General features: G+C 41.4%; 1 protein-coding gene across 1 annotated transcript in view; it reads left to right on the plus strand.

Annotated features, from left to right (window-relative positions):
* Positions 1 to 19615, plus strand: part of LOC105358837 (uncharacterized) — a 182659-nt gene that overhangs the window by 104055 nt on the left and 58989 nt on the right. The gene's annotated exons all lie outside the window — the stretch shown is intronic.

A 19615-nucleotide genomic window follows, 5' to 3' on the forward strand; every position in this document is an offset into this window, starting at 1 on the left:
GTCAGGCACATTCATCTTGGAGAGTTTTTAATACTAAAGATGTATGAAAGACATACCGAAAAATATGTCTTTCAGTGTTTAACTGGCTGTCTTTGGATTATGCATGCCTGAGTAATGGCCATTCTTACTCCTCATCTCTCTGTTCACTGCTTGCTAATTTACATAGCAGGGGTCCCAGCAGGAGGGGGCGGGGTTGTAACACGACTCCTTCAGCAGAGCCAGGCTGAGAGAGGCTTTGACATGTAAGATGTTAGATGTTAGAATGCTAGATGTTAGAATGACCAGTTCATTGTATATCTATGAAAATATTCAGGGAGCTATGGGACATGTTCAGCTATAGGTGTGTGAAAATTGGTGTCGATTGTTGAAACATAAGTTACCATAAAAAAATGTTTGTTTGGAGTCTAGACAGATTTAACACAGGTTTTTGGATGAAAAAGGATTTTTTATAAATCATCTGTTACACTTTTAAGTCTGAAAAAAATATGGAAGGCAGCAAACACAGATCTCTACCGTTTTTAATTTGTTTGTGCTGATATTTGAAAGATAAGTTATGCAAAAAAATAGGTGTTTGCAGTTTTGCCTAAAAAGACGTTTTCGGACCTTTTTGGATCAAATGTTGTCTAAAAGTTCACCTGTAACTTCAATCATTCTGAATTTTTTTAGGAAAACTAAACCACTTCAACTGTGATCTGCAAGGCAATGGTAAAACTATATTTTTTATGGAACAGCCTGCAGTGTTTCTTGTGGGGATCTTTTCTGCCAGGGCTTGCCGGCTTGGTCGGTGGTTGTTGCTGTTACCAATCCAGTTGATATGGTTCTCCATCTGTGTCTAAGTGATATAATCAGAATCAGAATCGTTTATTGTCATTGTACATGGGGATACAATGAAATTGCAGCAGCCTTGGAGTGAAGGAGTTACATAAAATAAAAATAAAAATAGAATAGAAAAAGAAATACTGTATTTACAACTCTTAACAAAAAATGAACAATATGGACAGAAACTGTTAAATATTAAATATTTGTGAATAAAATAGAAAGGAATTACATGAGTTGCTGTGAGCACAGCTTAATAAATATCAAGTTATTGCACAGTGACCCGGTTAGACAGTCAGGATATTGCACGCATTGTAGTAAAATTAGAGTGAGGTGTGGTTGGTGGACGTATGTGCATTCCGTATGATAATTGCCTATGGAAAAAAGCTGTTTCTTAGTCTGTTTGTCCTGGTTCTGATGGACCTGTACCTCCTTCCAGAGGGCAGCAGTTCAAACAGAGGGAAAGCAGAATGGGTGGAGTTAGTGGTGATGCTAGTCACTCTGCTGATGCAGCGAGACTGGTAAATGTCCTTCAGTGAGGGGAGGGGGCAGCCGATGATCCTCTGCGCTGTCTTTACCACTCTCTGGAGACTCTGCCGTTCTGCTTCAGTGCAGTGGGAAAACCACACTGTGATGCCATAGGACAGAATGCTCTCAATGGTTGAGCGGTAGAACGTTACCAGCAGCTCCTGGCTGACGTCGTTCCTCCTAAGTTTTCTCAGGAAGTGCAGGCATTGCTGGGCCTTCCTGATGACAGTCATGGTGTTGTTAGACCATGTGAGGTCAGCAGAGATGGTGGTGCCCAGGAGGGTGAAGCTGTGGACCCTCTCCACACAGTTTCCATCGATGTAGAGTGGGGGTGGATCTGTTCTGTTCTGCAAACTGGTGGGGGACGAAGATTGGAGGGAGGGAGTCTTTGATGTGTCCCAGGAGCAGCCGCTCCAGACACTTTGTGATTACAGCAGTGAGTGCAACTGGGCGGAAGTCCGTGAGGAAGGCTGTGGATGAGGACTTTTTGGGTATCGGGATGATAGTGGATGACTTCAGGCAAGCAGGGATGAAAGCCTGAGCTAGCGACAGGTTGAAGATTTTTGTGAAGACCTGGGAGAGTTGATCGGCGCAGGCCCGCAGAACCTTTCCGGGAACTCCATCAGGTCCCGCCGCTTTCCTGGGGTTTACCCTGCTGAACATCCGTGCCATCCGTGCCACGTCCATAAAGGCATTGTTTTTATATTTAGAGCTCTAAGCAACCAAACAGTTGTCTATATAAAAGAGCTTTTACAATTGTGCACTTTTAGCAGGCTGAAAAAATTATCTTTTTAAAATTGCCATTTCAAATTTGGGTTTTAAATTTTGTGTTCCATTTTTCTGTGCTTGTATTGGAAGGATTTGTTATTATTTTGTTTAAAAGTGCTACATATTGTATATACACATAATTTATTTAGAGAAATTTGCTATAGGTTGTGTTTTTTGGTTTTGTAGTTTAATTTCATTGGATTTATATTAAGGAAAAGAAGTTGCAGCATTGATTAAAAAAGGATAAAAGAGACATTTACTGTCTAAGTCTTATGTTACATCTGTAGAACTGTACTGAGAGTTGGGTTTTGTTTTGGAGCACATTCATATGTTTTGTTTGTAAAAAAAAAAAGATAAAATATTAAGTTAATTGCATTTTACATGACTAGAAAAGCAATGATTATTCATAAAAATCTATGAAAGACATACAAAACAAATGAAAAAGCAGTCTGCCCTCCCTCTTGTGTCTAAACTATTGTCACCTCACTTCTGGGTTAGTTAGCATATAAACAGGCAGCTGGTGTGTGTGTGTGTGGGGGGGGGGGGGGTGAAATTTGACTCCAGCAACAGGAAAGATTGAGGAGCAGGCTGCAGCATGAGAAAAAGACTGAACCATGTAAGAGGAAATGACATCCTACAGTTGACCAGTTCATTTTATATCTGTAAAGAATATTCAAGAAGCATTTAGACATGTTCAACTATATGCGTGTTAAACTTGGTGTGGATATTTGAAGCATAAGTAATTTTAAAACACACTTGTTTGGAGTCCAGACGGAAAAAGCACAGGTTTTGGGATGAATCAGGATTTTTTTAAAATCATCTGTTTCACCTGGACTTCTGAAAAAAATATGGAAGGCAGCAAACACAGATCCCTACATTTAAAAAAATAAATGGTGTTGATATATGATGATTAAGTTATGAAAAAAAATAGGTGTTTGTAGTTTTGCCTAAAAAGACGTTTTCGGACCTTTTTGGATGAAATGTTCTCTAAAAGTTCACCTGTAACTTCAATCATTCTGAATTTTTTTAGGAAGCAGTAGCACATAAATGCCTATGAAAGTTGAATTCTTGGTGCTGATAACCTAAACAGAATTTATGCTAAAAATCTTTGTTCAGTCCAAAATTTCATTAAAAAAATCAAGTGATGAAGTTTCTCGTAGACCCTATAGTGTTACATATCAAAGCTGGAGGTTATTAAAGGCATCTAATTCTGAAATCTCAGCTTCCTGAGACAAACGGCTGATTTATAATAAATTTCTATTATTTGGGTGCACATAATCGACCACTTCCTGTTACGCAGGCACCGTCAGGTGTACACCCATGAAACTTTACATGATGAGAGAGGACCCTTCTGAGTATCTCCAGTTTTAATTTCATGCACATCGGACAAAGCAAAGAGAAAATACAGGGCAGAATGTGCCCAATGCAATAACTAGGTGGCGCTATAGAGCTCGTCCAAGATTGTCATATCCATGGGTTCAGAATAGAAGCTTCATCATATCCATTGAATTTCAGTGAGATTGGACAAGGAATGTGCACGTGAGAGCAACTTTTGTGTGCATAGCGAGATGCCCAACTTTGCCGCTCTGTCACGACCACACCCCCGCATTGAAAGTTATGGTTTTTTGTCAGAGTAAACTTCAATGGCTTTTCAACAGGTGGACGTCATTTTCAGGTGTGTCGGCTCATCCTACTCGGAGTAGTGATGCTCCAAGTAAAACATGTCATTTCCTCTTGCCAGCAGGTGGCGCTACACTTTTTCCAGGTTTTTTCACTGCAGATGTGTTCAGAGTCAGACTACAATCATGCACATCAATTTTGGATCAGATTGGATTATGCATGGCTGAGTAATGGCCATTTTTCTTTTCATGGCGTGTTTTCGAAACGACCTCCAATTTTGACGCGCCGCCATGGTCACAAACATCCATAAAAACTTAAAAGCTTTGCAATTTAACATCGGACATGTGTATAGTTTACAAAACCAAAGTTTGGAGTCATTACTCTCAAATCTCTAGGAGGAGTTCGTTCTAGAGCGAGGCCTGCGAATGACCAAAATACAGCAAAAATGACATATTGTCATCAAAATATCAGACTTCCTGTGCGACTGACAGCTTGGTCCCAAGAGACTTTTTTGTAGGTTTCTATCCGATGAACATGCCCTGTTAAAATCAGGTTTGTACTATAAAGCATATGGAGGTGCTCGCGAAAACAAATTTTGCAGGTGGCGCTATCGAGCCATTTTTGTTTACCTATGCCGTTCTCCTATAAAATATGAAATTTTTCGCGACTCCTGATGTGTATACAAAATTTGGTGAGTTTTGGGGTATGTTAAAGGCCTCAAAAAGGCGACGGAAAAGTCGGAAGAATAATAATAATAATAATAATTAAAGCTACAAGTAGCATTTAGCGGGCCCGAGCACGTGCCACCGCCTGGCACGAGCGACCGCCCCGTGAGCAACGCCCTGCTCGAGCCATTCTCGTCGTTTTTTCTTGTCCATTCTGGAGCTCCAAGCTAATGTTAATATGACAGCAGCCTGTGGGGGGGGGGGACTATAATCTGTTGCCTTAAAGGACAAAGACTTTTGCATATAGCATGAAAAAAATTCTTAAATCTAAGCCTCGTTTAGACCTGCTCATTTTCTCATCAAGTAGAAGAAGGTTTTTATCAGATTAAGAAACAAGCAATGATGATAATTGCTATCACTGTCCCTAAGGATGAGAACAATAGAACTCATTCAATTTCCACTACAATGTCTAGATGAGTGTCAGCTATGTCTGATAACTTGGCCAATTAGCTGGACCGGGATCTTACAACGTGCAGGTGGTTTAACGTCCAGTGTGATGAGTCTGTGGACGGCAACAGTACAGCATAGCTTTTGGTTTCCACAAGAGAAGAATTCCTGACACATCTGCCCTAACAGACAATTACAAGAGGAGTTGAAATGTATAACACGGTGAAGGAGTTTTTGTGCAGAAAAAGGTACCATTAGTAAAGCTGGTAGCCATACCTGCAGGCGGGGCTCCTGCTATGATTGACTGACAAACAGGTTTCATCACTCACTGTAAAGCTGACCCAGACTTTCCAAAATGTCTGCATTACTGCTGCGTCATTCACCAGCAGGCCTTATGTGCAGAAGTGATTGGCTCTGGACATATAATGACTCCTATTGTGAAAATCATAAAAAACCTCAGCTGCAAAGCAAAACAGAACAGGATTTTTAAGGTGCTATTGGAGGAGATGTCTGTTGAATATGGTGAATATGAACATTGTGAATCTGAACTTGTATTCTTGACTGACATTACTGGAAAACTAAACCACTTGATCTGCGAGCTGCAAGACATTGGCAAAACTATATTTTTTTATTGACCAGCCTGCCTGAGCCAGTGTTTTTCTTGTGGGGATCTTTTCTGCCAGGGCTTGCCAGCTTGGTCAGTGGATGTTGCTGCAGTTGTCTCCCTTGCTGGGACAGCTGGAGTTAAACACAGCAGCCTCACGGCTGTGAAGTGGACCCCGTTGCTGTCCCAGTCTGGATGGGCACTGTGGTGATGTTCCAATGTTCAGGCTGGCTCCTGGTATGAAGAGATTCCCAATTACCATTTCCTAACCGCAGAGCCAAGGATGTGTTTACATGTTTAGGTCAAAAATGTGATGAACAGCTTCATGTTGTCTATTGATGTAAGTTTAAACCTAAACATGTTTCCCTGTTACTAATCCAGTTGATATGGTTCTCCACCTGTGTCTAGGTGATAGAAAAGCATTTTTTTATATTTAGAGCTCCAAGCAAACAAACAGTTGTCTATATAAGAGCTTTTACAATTGTGGACTTTTAGCAGGTCTCTGAATACATGTGACCAATGTATGGTGGATTTTCACAGACTTTGTGTAAAACTGAAGGTGACAGAGACTTTGGAGAAGTGGCTACATTGCTCTGGACTTCTTTGTTTCATCCACAGAAGAGTAAAATATGTGATTGATTTTGAAAAGCTGCTGAAAAATGTATCTTTTTAAAATTGCAATTTCTAATTTGGGTTTTACATTTTGTGTTCCATTTTTTGTGATTGTATTAGAAAGATTTGTTATTTATTTGGTGTTTAAAGGTGGTACATAATGTATATACATAATCTTCTTAGAGACATTTGCTATGTGTTGTGTTTGTTGTCGTTGTAGTTTAATTTCTTTGGATGTATTGAAAGGAAATGAAAAGAAGTTGCAGCATTGATTAAAAAAGCATAAAAGAGACATTTACTGTCTGATGTTACATCTGTAGGAGTGTACTGAGGCTGGGTTTTGTTTTGGAGCACATTCATATATTTTGTTTGTAAAAAAAAAAAAGATAAAATATAAAGTTAATTGTATTTTGGATGAATAAAAAAGCAATGATTAGTGCTAAGGATGTATAAAAGACAAACAAAACAAAGGAAATTGCTGTATTTTAGTGTTGAACTAGGCTTTCTAACTGTTCTACTTTCTGTCTGCCACTCCTGGCTAATTTACATGTGAGCACACAGCCGGGGGTTGGGGGGGGGGGGGGGGGGGGGCTAACTCCACTCCTGCAGCAGGGGAGACTGATGAAAAGCTTGAGGATGTAAGATTGAATAAATAAAATCCTAGAGTTGACCAGTTCATTTTATAAATGTAAATATTTTTTATTTTGGTGCTGATAAACTAAACAGATGTTATGATAAAAATATTTGCTTGAGTCAAAATGTCCAAAAATTTGCTTTCAGCACAATAGGGTGATTAAGGTGGTTAAATGTTTCTCGTACGTATAGTGCTGCTTTTCAAACGTGGAGCTTTGTAGGACGCATCTAATTCTGAAATCTCAGCTTCCTGAGACAAACGGCTGATTTCCTATGAAGCTTGATTATATGATCATGCTTCATGATCATTTATGAACATATATAGCTCGTCCAAAATTGTCATATCCATGGGTTCAGAATGGAAGTTTCATCAAATCTATTTAATTTCAGTGAGATCAGACAAGGAATGTGAACGTGAGAGCAACATTTGTGCATGGCGAGATACCCAACTTCGCCGCTCTGTCACGACCACACCCCCGCGTTGAAAGATTTGTTTTTCATCAGAGTAAACTTCAATGGTTTTTCAACAGGTGGACGTCATTTTGAGGTGTGTTTGCTCATCCTACTTGGAGCAGTGATGCTCCAAGTAAAACATGTCATTTCCTGTTGCCAACAGGTGGCGCTACACCTGTTTCGGATTTTTCCACTGCAGATGTGTTCAAAGTCAGACTACAATCATGCACAACAAATTTGGATCAGATTAGATTATTTATGGCTGAGTAATGGCCATTTTTCTTTTCATGGCGTGATTTCGAAACGACCTCAAATTTTGACGCGCCGCCACGGTCACAAACAACCGTAAAAACTTAAAAGCTTCGCAATTTAAGATCGGACATGTGTTTAGTTTACAAAACCAAAGTTTGGAGTCATTGTTCAAAAATCTCTAGGAGGAGTTCGTTCTAGAACGAGGCCTGCAAATGACCAAAATACAGCAAAAATGACATATTGACACCAATATAGCAGACTTCCTGTGCAACTGACAGCTTGGTCCCAAGAGACTTTTTTGTAGGTTTCCATCTGATGAACATGTCCTGTAAAAATCAAGCTTGTATGTTAAAGAACATGGCGGGGCTCTCAAAAACAAACATGGTAGGTGGCGCTATTGAGCCGTTTTTTGTTCACCCATGCAAGTGCTGTGTATCTAAGTTGGAGATATGTAAGAGGCCTCTCATTCTGAAATCTCAGCCTCGTGATACAAACGGCTGATTTTTTATGAATTTTTAATTATCTGACTGCAACGCAATCAACCACTTCCTGTTTGGTGGTGGCTTGCGCAGGCACCGTCAGGTGTACACCCATGAAACTTTAGACGATGAGAGAAGACCCTTATGAGTATCTCCTGTTGTAATTTTATGAATGTCGGACAAAGCACAGAGAAAAGATAGGTCAGAATGTGACATAAAATGTATTTGTCAATATCTAGGTGGCGCTATGGAGCTCGTCCAAGATTGTCATATCCATTGGTTCAGAATGGAAGCCTCATCACCTCTATTGAATTTCAGTGAGATTGGACAAGGAATGTGCACGTGAGAGCAACTTTTGTGTGCATGGCGAGACGCCCAACTTCGCCGCTCTGTCACGACCACACCCCCGCATTGAAAGTTATGGCTTTTTATCAGAGTAAACATCAATGGCTTTTCAACAGGTGGACATCATTTTGAGGTGTGTCGGCTCATCCTACTTGGAGCAGTGATGCTCCAAGTAAAACATGTCATTTCCTTTTACCAGCAGGTGGCGCTACACCTGTTCTGGAGTTTTCCACTTCTGATGTGTTCAGAGTCAGACTACAATCATGCATATCAATTTTGGATCAGATTGGATTTTGCATGGCTGAGTAATGGCCATTTTTCTTTTCATGGCGTGTTTTCAAAATGACCTCCATTTTCGACGCGCCGCCACGGTCACAAACATCCGTAAAAACTTAAAAGCTTCGCAATTTAACATCGGACATGTGTCTAGTTTACAAAACCAAAGTTTGGAGTCATTATTCACAAATCTCTAGGAGGAGTTCGTTCTAGAGCGAGGCCTGCAAATGTCCAAAATGGAGCAAAAATGACATATTGACCTCAATATATCAGACTTCCTGTGCGAGTGACAGGTGGGTCCTTTCAGACTTTTTTGTAGGTCTCCATCTGAAGAACATGCCCTGTAAAAATCAAGCTTGTACGTTAAAGCGTATGCGGGGCGTCGGGACAAAAGTCACTGTAGGTGGCGCTATCGAGCCGTTTTTCTGCGCCCATGCCAATCTCCTATAAAATACGAAATTTTTCGCGACTCCTGATGTGTGTGCCAAATTTGGTGAGTTTTGGGGTATGTTAAAGGCCTCAAAAAGGCGACTCTTCCGGTAGAATAATAATAATAATAATAATAATAATAATTAAAGCTACAAGTAGCATTTAGCGGGCCCGAGCACGTGCGACCGCACGGCACGAGCGACCGCCCCGTGAGCAACGCCCTGCTCGAGCCATTCTCGTCGTTTTTTCTTGTCCATTCTGGAGCTCCAAGCTATTGTTAATACGACAGCAGCCTGGGGGGGGGGGGGGGGGGCTGTAATCTGTTGCCTTAAGGGACAAAGACTTTTGCATATAGCATGAAAAAAATTCAAGCAATGATGATAATTGCTATCGCTGTCCCTAAGGATGAGAACAATAGAACTCATTCAATTTCCACTACAATGTCTAGATGAGTGTCAGCTATGTCTGATAACTTGGCCAATTAGCTGGACCGGGATCTTGCAAAGTGCAGGTGGTTAACGTCCAGTGTGATGAGTCTGTGGACGGCAACAGTACAGCATAGCTTTTGGTTTCCACAAGAGAAGAACTCCTGACACATCTGCCCTAACAGACAACTACAAGAGGAGTTGAAATGTATAACACAGTGAAGGAGTTTTTGTGCAGAAAAAGGTACAATTAGAAAAGCTGGTAGCAGTGACTGCAGATGGGACTCCTGCTATGATCAATAGACAAACAGGTTTCATCACTCACTGTAAAGCTGACCCAGACTTTCCAAAATGTCTGCATTACTGCTGCGTCATTCACCAGCAGGCCTTATGTGCAGAAGTGATTGGCTCTGGACATATAATGACTCTTATTCTGAAAATCGTAAACAACCTCAGCTGCAAAGCAAAACAGCACAGGATTTTTAAGGTGCTATTGGAGGAGATGTCTGTTGAATATGGTGAATATGAACATTGTGAATCTGAACTTGCATTCTTGACTGACATTACTGGAAAACTAAACCACTTGATCTGCGAGCTGCAAGACAATGGCAAAACTATTTTTTTTTTGACCAGCCTGCCTTAGCCAGTGTTTTTCTTGTGGGGATCTTTTCTGCCAGGGCTTGTCAGCTTGGTCAGTGGATGTTGCTGCAGTTGTCTCCCTTGCTGGGACAGCTGGAGTTAAACACAGCAGCTCACGGCTCTGAAGTGGACCCCGTTGCTGTCCCAGTCTGGATGGGCACTGTGGTGATGTTCCAATGGCCAGGCTGGCTCCTGGTATAAAGAGATTCCCAAATACCATTTCCTAACCGCAGAGCCAAGGATGTGTTTACATGTTTAGGTCAAAAATGTGATGGACAGCTTCATGTTGTCTAAACATGCCACCCTGTTATTAATCCAGTTGATATGGTTCTCCATCTGTGTCTAGGTGATAGAAAAGCATTTTTTTTTATATTTAGAGCTCTAAGCAAACAAACAGTTGTCTATATAAAAGAGCTTTTACAATTGTGCACTTTTAGCAGGTCTCTGAGTTCATGTGACCAATGTATGGTGGATTTTCACAGACCTTGTTTAAAACTGAAGGTGAGAGAGACTTAGAGAAATGGCTTCATTGTTCTGGAGTTCTTTGTTTCATCCACAGAAGAGTAGAATTGGTGATTGATTTTGAAAAGCTGCTGAAAAAAGTATCTTTTTCAAATTGCAATTTCTAACTTGGGTTTTACATTTTGTGTTCCATTTTTTGTGCTTTAATTGGGAAGCATTTGTTATTTGTTTGGTGTTTTTAAGGTTCTGCAAATATACACATCATTTTTTAGAGACATTTGTTATCAGTTGTGTTTGTTGATTTGTAGTTTAATTTCATTGGATGTATAGATGTCGTGTGGGGGGGAGGCTCGAGAGCAGGTAGGACCCAGGCGCAGAGACGGGAGGCAAACGGGTTCAGGGCAAGTGGGTTTATTTAACTAACAAAAAGTGCTGCAGAGCAGGATGACAAAACTAAAAACAAAAACTTACTGTGGCATGGCAAGGGACATGGACGCCAGACAAGAAGACGTGATCAACATGAGCAGAAGTTAATGGACCAGCACAGGAGGAAGGCAGAGACAAGACTTATATACAGACAGGGCAGACAAGACACAGGTGAACACGATTAGGGCAGATGGGGACCAAAGGAAGTAAAACTCAAGAAACATGACAAGACAGGAAACCTTTCAAAATAAAACAGGAAACAGAACCAAACAAGACAGAACAAGAACTAAAGCGAAAAAAAAAGACAACAAACTGAAACCATGACAATAGAAAGGAAAAGAAGTTCAAACATTGATTATAAAAAAGGATATAAGAGATAAAAAAAAAGAAAAAGGAAAAGAAAAAAGATAAAATATTGATTTAATTGCATTTTGAATGAATAAAAAACAATGATTAATAGAATCAGAAATCAGAAAAAGTTTTATTGCCAGGTTCAGTAGAGCGCACTTTACAAAACGAGGAATTTGACTTGGTGTATAGTGCAATTAAGAATAAGTTAAAAATTAAGTTAACAACAACAACACACTATATACAGTAGAGTAAGGTGAATTAAAGTGGGAGCACAGATGGGCTGGGATGGTGGGGCCTGTAAGTGGCACCGACAGTCCTTTGGTGGGCGGGGGGTGGTGGGGGAGGGGGGGTCACCTGGGGGAGTTGGGGTTCTGTTCAGCAGGCTGGCTGCAGTGGGGAAGAAGCTGTTCTTGTGGCGCGAGGTCCTGGTCCTGATGGACCGGAGCCTCTTGCCAGGAGGGAGGGGCCGAAAGAGATTATGTCCTGGATGAGAGGGGTTGGCTACAATCCTGGCTGCCCGCCTCCAGGTCCTGGAGATGTGCAGCTCCTGGAGAGACGGGAGGTGGCAGCCGATCACCTTCTCTGCTGAGTGGATGACGCGTTGCAGCTTGGCCTTGTCTCTGGCCGTGGCCGCAGCGAACCAGACTGTGATGGAGGACGTGAGGGTGGATTCGATGATGGCAGTGTAAAAGTCTACCAGCATCTTTTCAGGGAGGTGAAACTTCTTCAGCTGCCTCAGGAAGTACATCCTCTGCTGGACCTTCTTAGTGATGGAGCTGATGTTCTGCTCCCACTTGAGGTCCTGGCTGATGATGGTTCCCAGGAAGCAGAAGGACTCCACAGAGGTCACCGGGGAGTCACAGAGGATGACAGGGGGGAGGGGGGCTGGGGCCTTCCTGAAGTCCACTGTCATCTCCACTGTCTTCAGAGCATTAAGCTCCAGGTTGTTAGCGCTGCACTATGACACCAGCCTGGCTATTTCACTCCTGTAGGCCGACTCATCTCCGTCAGAGATGAGGCCGATGAGTGTGGTGTCGTCAGCAAACTTCAGGAGTTTGACAGACAGGTGACCAGCTGTGCAGCTGTTTGTGTACAGGGAGAGTAACAGGGGTGAAAGGACACAGCCCTGGGGGGATCCGGTGCTTGTGGTCCGAGTATCTGAGACGAGCTTCCCCAGCCTCACATACTGCTGTCTGTCCGTCAGGAAGTCTGTGATCCACCTGCAGGTGGAGTCAGGCACATTCATCTTGGAGAGTTTTTAATACTAAGTCTAGACAGATTTAACACAGGTTTTTGGATGAAAAAGGATTTTTTATAAATCATCTGTTACACTTTTAAGTCTGAAAAAAATATGGAAGGCAGCAAACACAGATCCCTACCGTTTTTAATTTTTTTGTGCTGATATTTGAAAGATAAGTTATGCAAAAAAATAGGTGTTTGCAGTTTTGCCTAAAAAGACGTTTTCGGACATTTTTGGATCAAATGTTGTCTAAAAGTTCACCTGTAACTTCAATCATTCTGAATTTTTTTAGGAAAACTAAACCACTTCAACTGTGATCTGCAAGGCAATGGTAAAACTATATTTTTTATGGAACAGCCTGCAGTGTTTCTTGTGGGGATCTTTTCTGCCAGGGCTTGCCGGCTTGGTCGGTGGTTGTTGCTGTTACCAATCCAGTTGATATGGTTCTCCATCTGTGTCTAAGTGATATAATCAGAATCAGAATCGTTTATTGTCATTGTACATGGGGATACAATGAAATTGCAGCAGCCTTGGAGTGAAGGAGTTACATAAAATAAAAATAGAATAGAAAAAGAAATACTGTATTTACAACTCTTAACAAAAAATGAACAATATGGACAGAAACTGTTAAATATTAAATATTTGTGAATAAAATAGAATGGAATTACATGAGTTGCTGTGAGCACAGCTTAATAAATATCAAGTTATTGCACAGTGACCCGGTTAGACAGTCAGGATATTGCACGCATTGTAGTAAAATTAGAGTGAGGTGTGGTTGGTGGACGTATGTGCATTCCGTATGATAATTGCCTGTGGAAAAAAGCTGTTTCTTAGTCTGTTTGTCCTGGTTCTGATGGACCTGTACCTCCTTCCAGAGGGCAGCAGTTCAAACAGAGGGAAAGCAGAATGGGTGGAGTTAGTGGTGATGCTAGTCACTCTGCTGAGGCAGCGAGACTGGTAAATGTCCTTCAGTGAGGGGAGGGGGCAGCCGATGATCCTCTGCGCTGTCTTTACCACTCTCTGGAGACTCTGCCGTTCTGCTTCAGTGCAGTGGGAAAACCACACTGTGATGCCATAGGACAGAATGCTCTCAATGGTTGAGCGGTAGAACGTTACCAGCAGCTCCTGGCTGACGTCGTTCCTCCTAAGTTTTCTCAGGAAGTGCAGGCGTTGCTGGGCCTTCCTGATGACAGTCATGGTGTTGTTAGACCATGTGAGGTCAGCAGAGATGGTGGTGCCCAGGAGGGTGAAGCTGTGGACCCTCTCCACACAGTTTCCATCGATGTAGAGTGGGGGTGGATCTGTTCTGTTTTTTCTGAAGTCCAGGATGATCTCCTTGGTCTTGGTGGTGTTCAGGATGAGGTTATTAGCCTGACACCACCTTGAGAGTTTCAGGACTTCGTCTCTGTAGGCCGTCTCGTCGTCCCCAGAGATCAGCCCCACCACAGTAGTGTCGTCTGCAAACTTCACCACGGTGTTGCTGGTGTGGGCTGGTCTGCAGTCTGCTGTGTACAGTGTATACAGCAGAGGACTCAGCACACATCCCTGTGTGGAGCCTGTGCTCAGCGTCCGGGTGGAGGAGAGGTGGGGGTCAAGTTTGACTGTCTGTGGTCTGTTTGTCAGGAAGTCCTTGATCCACGAGCAGGTGAGTGGGTGGAGTCCTAGTTCAGACAGTTTGTTGACCAGAATGTCAGGAATGATTGTGTTAAAGGCTGAGCTATAGTCCACAAAGAGCATCCTGGCGTAGGTGTCTCTGTGTTCCAGGTGGCTCAGCGCAGTGTGGAGGGTGATGGACATGGCATCATCCATTGATCTGTTTGCTTTGTAAGCAAACTGGTGGGGGACGAAGATTGGAGGGAGGGAGTCTTTGATGTGTCCCAGGAGCAGCCGCTCCAGACACTTTGTGATGACAGCAGTGAGTGCAACTGGGCGGAAGTCCGTGAGGAAGGCTGTGGATGAGGACTTTTTGGGTATCGGGATGATAGTGGATGACTTCAGGCAAGCAGGGATGAAAGCCTGAGCTAGCGACAGGTTGAAGATTTTTGTGAAGACCTGGGAGAGTTGATCGGCGCAGGCCCGCAGAACCTTTCCGGGAACTCCATCAGGTCCCGCCGCTTTCCTGGGGTTTACCCTGCTGAACATCCGTGCCATGTCCATAAAGGCATTGTTTTTATATTTAGAGCTCTAAGCAACCAAACAGTTGTCTATATAAAAGAGCTTTTACAATTGTGCACTTTTAGCAGGCTGAAAAAATTATCTTTTTAAAATTGCCATTTCAAATTTGGGTTTTAAATTTTGTGTTCCATTTTTCTGTGCTTGTATTGGAAGGATTTGTTATTATTTTGTTTAAAAGTGCTACATATTGTATATACACATAATTTATTTAGAGAAATTTGCTATACGTTGTGTTTTTTGGTTTTGTAGTTTAATTTCATTGGATTTATATTAAGGAAAAGAAGTTGCAGCATTGATTAAAAAAGGATAAAAGAGACATTTACTGTCTAAGTCTTATGTTACACCTGTAGAACTGTACTGAGAGTTGGGTTTTGTTTTGGAGCACATTCATATGTTTTGTTTGTAAAAAAAAAAAGATAAAATATTAGGTTAATTGCATTTTACATGACTAGAAAAGCAATGATTATTCATAAAAATCTATGAAAGACATACAAAACAAATGAAAAAGCAGTCTGCCCTCCCTCTTGTGTCTAAACTCTTGTCACCTCACTTCTGGGTTAGTTAGCATATGAACTGGCAGCTGGTGTGTGTGTGTGGGGGGGGGGGGGGGGGGGGTGAAATTTGACTCCAGCAACAGGGATGATTGAGGAGCAGGCTGCAGCATGAGGAAAAGACTTAAGCATGTAAGAGGAAATGACATCCTACAGTTGACCAGTTCATTTTATATCTGTAAAGAATATTCAAGAAGCATTTAGACATGTTCAGCTATATGCGTGTGAAACTTGGTGTGGATATTTGAAGCATAAGTAATTTTAAAACACACTTGTTTGGAGTCCAGACGGAAAAAGCACAGGTTTTGGGATGAATCAGGATTTTTTTAAAATCATCTGTTTCACCTGGACTTCTGAAAAAAATATGGAAGGCAGCAAACACAGATCCCTACATTTAAAAAAATAAATGGTGTTGATATATGATGATTAAGTTATGAAAAAAAATAGGTGTTTGTAGTTTTGCCTAAAAAGACGTTTTCGGACCTTTTTGGATGTAATGCTCTCTAAGATGTCACCTGTAACTTCAATAATTCTGAATTTTTTTAGGAAGCAGTAGCACATAAATGCCTATGAAAGTTGAATTCTTGGTGCTGATAACCTAAACAGAATTTATGCTAAAAATCTTTGTTCAGTCCAAAATTTCATTAAAAAAATCAAGTGATGAAGTTTCTCGTAGACCCTATAGTGTTACATATCAAAGCTGGAGGTTATTAAAGGCATCTAATTCTGAAATCTCAGCTTCCTGAGACAAACGGCTGATTTATAATAAATTTCTATTATTTGGGTGCACATAATCGACCACTTCCTGTTACGCAGGCACCGTCAGGTGTACACCCATGAAACTTCAGATTATGAGAGAGGACCCTTCTGAGTATCTCCAGTTTTAATTTCATGCACATCGGACAAAGCAAAGAGAAAATACAGGGCAGAATGTGCCCAATGCAATAACTAGGTGGCGCTATAGAGCTCGTCCAAGATTGTCATATCCATGGGTTCAGAATAGAAGCTTCATCATATCCATTGAATTTCAGTGAGATTGGACAAGGAATGTGCACGTGAGAGCAACTTTTGTGTGCATGGCGAGATGCCCAACTTTGCCGCTCTGTCACGACCACACCCCCGCATTGAAAGTTATGGTTTTTTGTCAGAGTAAACTTCAATGGCTTTTCAACAGGTGGATGTCATTTTCAGGTGTGTCGGCTCATCCTACTCAGAGCAGTGATGCTCCAAGTAAAACATGTCATTTCATCTTGCCAGCAGGTGGCGCTACACTTTTTCCAGATTCTTTCACTGCAGATGTGTTCAGAGTCAGACTACAATCATGCATATCAATTTTGGATCAGATTGGAATATGCATGGCTGAGTTATGGCCATTTTTCTTTTCATGGCGTGTTTTCGAAACAACGTCAAATTTCTACGCGCCGCCACGACCACAAACTTCTGTAAAAACTTAAAAGCTTTGCAATTTAACATCGGACATGTGTTTAGTTTACAAAACCAAAGTTTGGAGTCATTATTCACAAATCTCTAGGAGGAGTTCGTTCTAGAAGGAGGCCTGCAAATGTCCAAAATAGAGCAAAAATGACATATTGACCTCAATATATCAGACTTCCTGTGCGAGTGACAGGTGGGTCCTTTCAGACTTTTTTGTAGGTCTCCATCTGAAGAACATGCCCTGTAAAAATCAAGCTTGTACGTTAAAGCGTATGCGGGGCGTCGGGACAAAAGTCACTGTAGGTGGCGCTGTCGAGCCATTTTTGCGCACCCATGCCAATTTCCCATAAAATACGAAATTTTTCGCGACTCCTGATGTGTGTGCCAAATTTGGTGAGTTTTGGGGTATGTTAAAGGCCTCAAAAATGCGATTCTTCCGGCAGAAGAAAAATAATAATAATAATTAAAGCTACAAGTAGCATTTAGCGGGCCCGAGCACGTGCCACCGCCTGGCACGAGCGACCGCCCCGTGAGCAACGCCCTGCTCGAGCCATTCTCGTCGTTTTTTCTTGTCCATTCTGGAGCTCCAAGCTAATGTTAATATGACAGCAGCCTGTGGGGGGGGGGGGACTATAATCTGTTGCCTTAAAGGACAAAGACTTTTGCATATAGCATGAAAAAAATTCTTAAATCTAAGCCTCGTTTAGACCTGCTCATTTTCTCATCAAGTAGAAGAAGGTTTTTATCAGATTAAGAAACAAGCAATGATGATAATTGCTATCACTGTCCCTAAGGATGAGAACAATAGAACTCATTCAATTTCCACTACAATGTCTAGATGAGTGTCAGCTATGTCTGATAACTTGGCCAATTAGCTGGACCGGGATCTTACAACGTGCAGGTGGTTTAACGTCCAGTGTGATGAGTCTGTGGACGGCAACAGTACAGCATAGCTTTTGGTTTCCACAAGAGAAGAATTCCTGACACATCTGCCCTAACAGACAATTACAAGAGGAGTTGAAATGTATAACACGGTGAAGGAGTTTTTGTGCAGAAAAAGGTACCATTAGAAAAGCTGGTAGCCATACCTGCAGGCGGGGCTCCTGCTATGATTGACTGACAAACAGGTTTCATCACTCACTGTAAAGCTGACCCAGACTTTCCAAAATGTCTGCATTACTGCTGCGTCATTCACCAGCAGGCCTTATGTGCAGAAGTGATTGGCTCTGGACATATAATGACTCCTATTGTGAAAATCATAAAAAACCTCAGCTGCAAAGCAAAACAGAACAGGATTTTTAAGGTGCTATTGGAGGAGATGTCTGTTGAATATGGTGAATATGAACATTGTGAATCTGAACTTGTATTCTTGACTGACATTACTGGAAAACTAAACCACTTGATCTGCGAGCTGCAAGACATTGGCAAAACTATATTTTTTTATTGACCAGCCTGCCTGAGCCAGTGTTTTTCTTGTGGGGATCTTTTCTGCCAGGGCTTGCCAGCTTGGTCAGTGGATGTTGCTGCAGTTGTCTCCCTTGCTGGGACAGCTGGAGTTAAACACAGCAGCCTCACGGCTGTGAAGTGGACCCCGTTGCTGTCCCAGTCTGGATGGGCACTGTGGTGATGTTCCAATGTTCAGGCTGGCTCCTGGTATGAAGAGATTCCCAATTACCATTTCCTAACCGCAGAGCCAAGGATGTGTTTACATGTTTAGGTCAAAAATGTGATGAACAGCTTCATGTTGTCTATTGATGTAAGTTTAAACCTAAACATGTTTCCCTGTTACTAATCCAGTTGATATGGTTCTCCACCTGTGTCTAGGTGATAGAAAAGCATTTTTTTATATTTAGAGCTCCAAGCAAACAAACAGTTGTCTATATAAGAGCTTTTACAATTGTGGACTTTTAGCAGGTCTCTGAATACATGTGACCAATGTATGGTGGATTTTCACAGACTTTGTGTAAAACTGAAGGTGACAGAGACTTTGGAGAAGTGGCTACATTGCTCTGGACTTCTTTGTTTCATCCACAGAAGAGTAAAATATGTGATTGATTTTGAAAAGCTGCTGAAAAATGTATCTTTTTAAAATTGCAATTTCTAATTTGGGTTTTACATTTTGTGTTCCATTTTTTGTGATTGTATTAGAAAGATTTGTTATTTATTTGGTGTTTAAAGGTGGTACATAATGTATATACATAATCTTCTTAGAGACATTTGCTATGTGTTGTGTTTGTTGTCGTTGTAGTTTAATTTCTTTGGATGTATTGAAAGGAAATGAAAAGAAGTTGCAGCATTGATTAAAAAAGCATAAAAGAGACATTTACTGTCTGATGTTACATCTGTAGGAGTGTACTGAGGCTGGGTTTTGTTTTGGAGCACATTCATATATTTTGTTTGTAAAAAAAAAAAAGATAAAATATAAAGTTAATTGTATTTTGGATGAATAAAAAAGCAATGATTAGTGCTAAGGATGTATAAAAGACAAACAAAACAAAGGAAATTGCTGTATTTTAGTGTTGAACTAGGCTTTCTAACTGTTCTACTTTCTGTCTGCCACTCCTGGCTAATTTACATGTGAGCACACAGCCGGGGGTTGGGGGGGGGGGGGGGGGGGGGGGGGGGGGCTAACTCCACTCCTGCAGCAGGGGAGACTGATGAAAAGCTTGAGGATGTAAGATTGAATAAATAAAATCCTAGAGTTGACCAGTTCATTTTATAAATGTAAATATTTTTTATTTTGGTGCTGATAAACTAAACAGATGTTATGATAAAAATATTTGCTTGAGTCAAAATGTCCAAAAATTTGCTTTCAGCACAATAGGGTGATTAAGGTGGTTAAATGTTTCTCGTACGTATAGTGCTGCTTTTCAAACGTGGAGCTTTGTAGGACGCATCTAATTCTGAAATCTCAGCTTCCTGAGACAAACGGCTGATTTCCTATGAAGCTTGATTATATGATCATGCTTCATGATCATTTATGAA

The sequence above is a fragment of the Oryzias latipes genome, chromosome 2, assembly GCF_053564925.1.
Source record: "Oryzias latipes strain Hd-rR chromosome 2, Olatipes_Hd-rR_3.1".
NCBI classification, from domain to species: Eukaryota; Metazoa; Chordata; class Actinopteri; order Beloniformes; family Adrianichthyidae; genus Oryzias; species Oryzias latipes.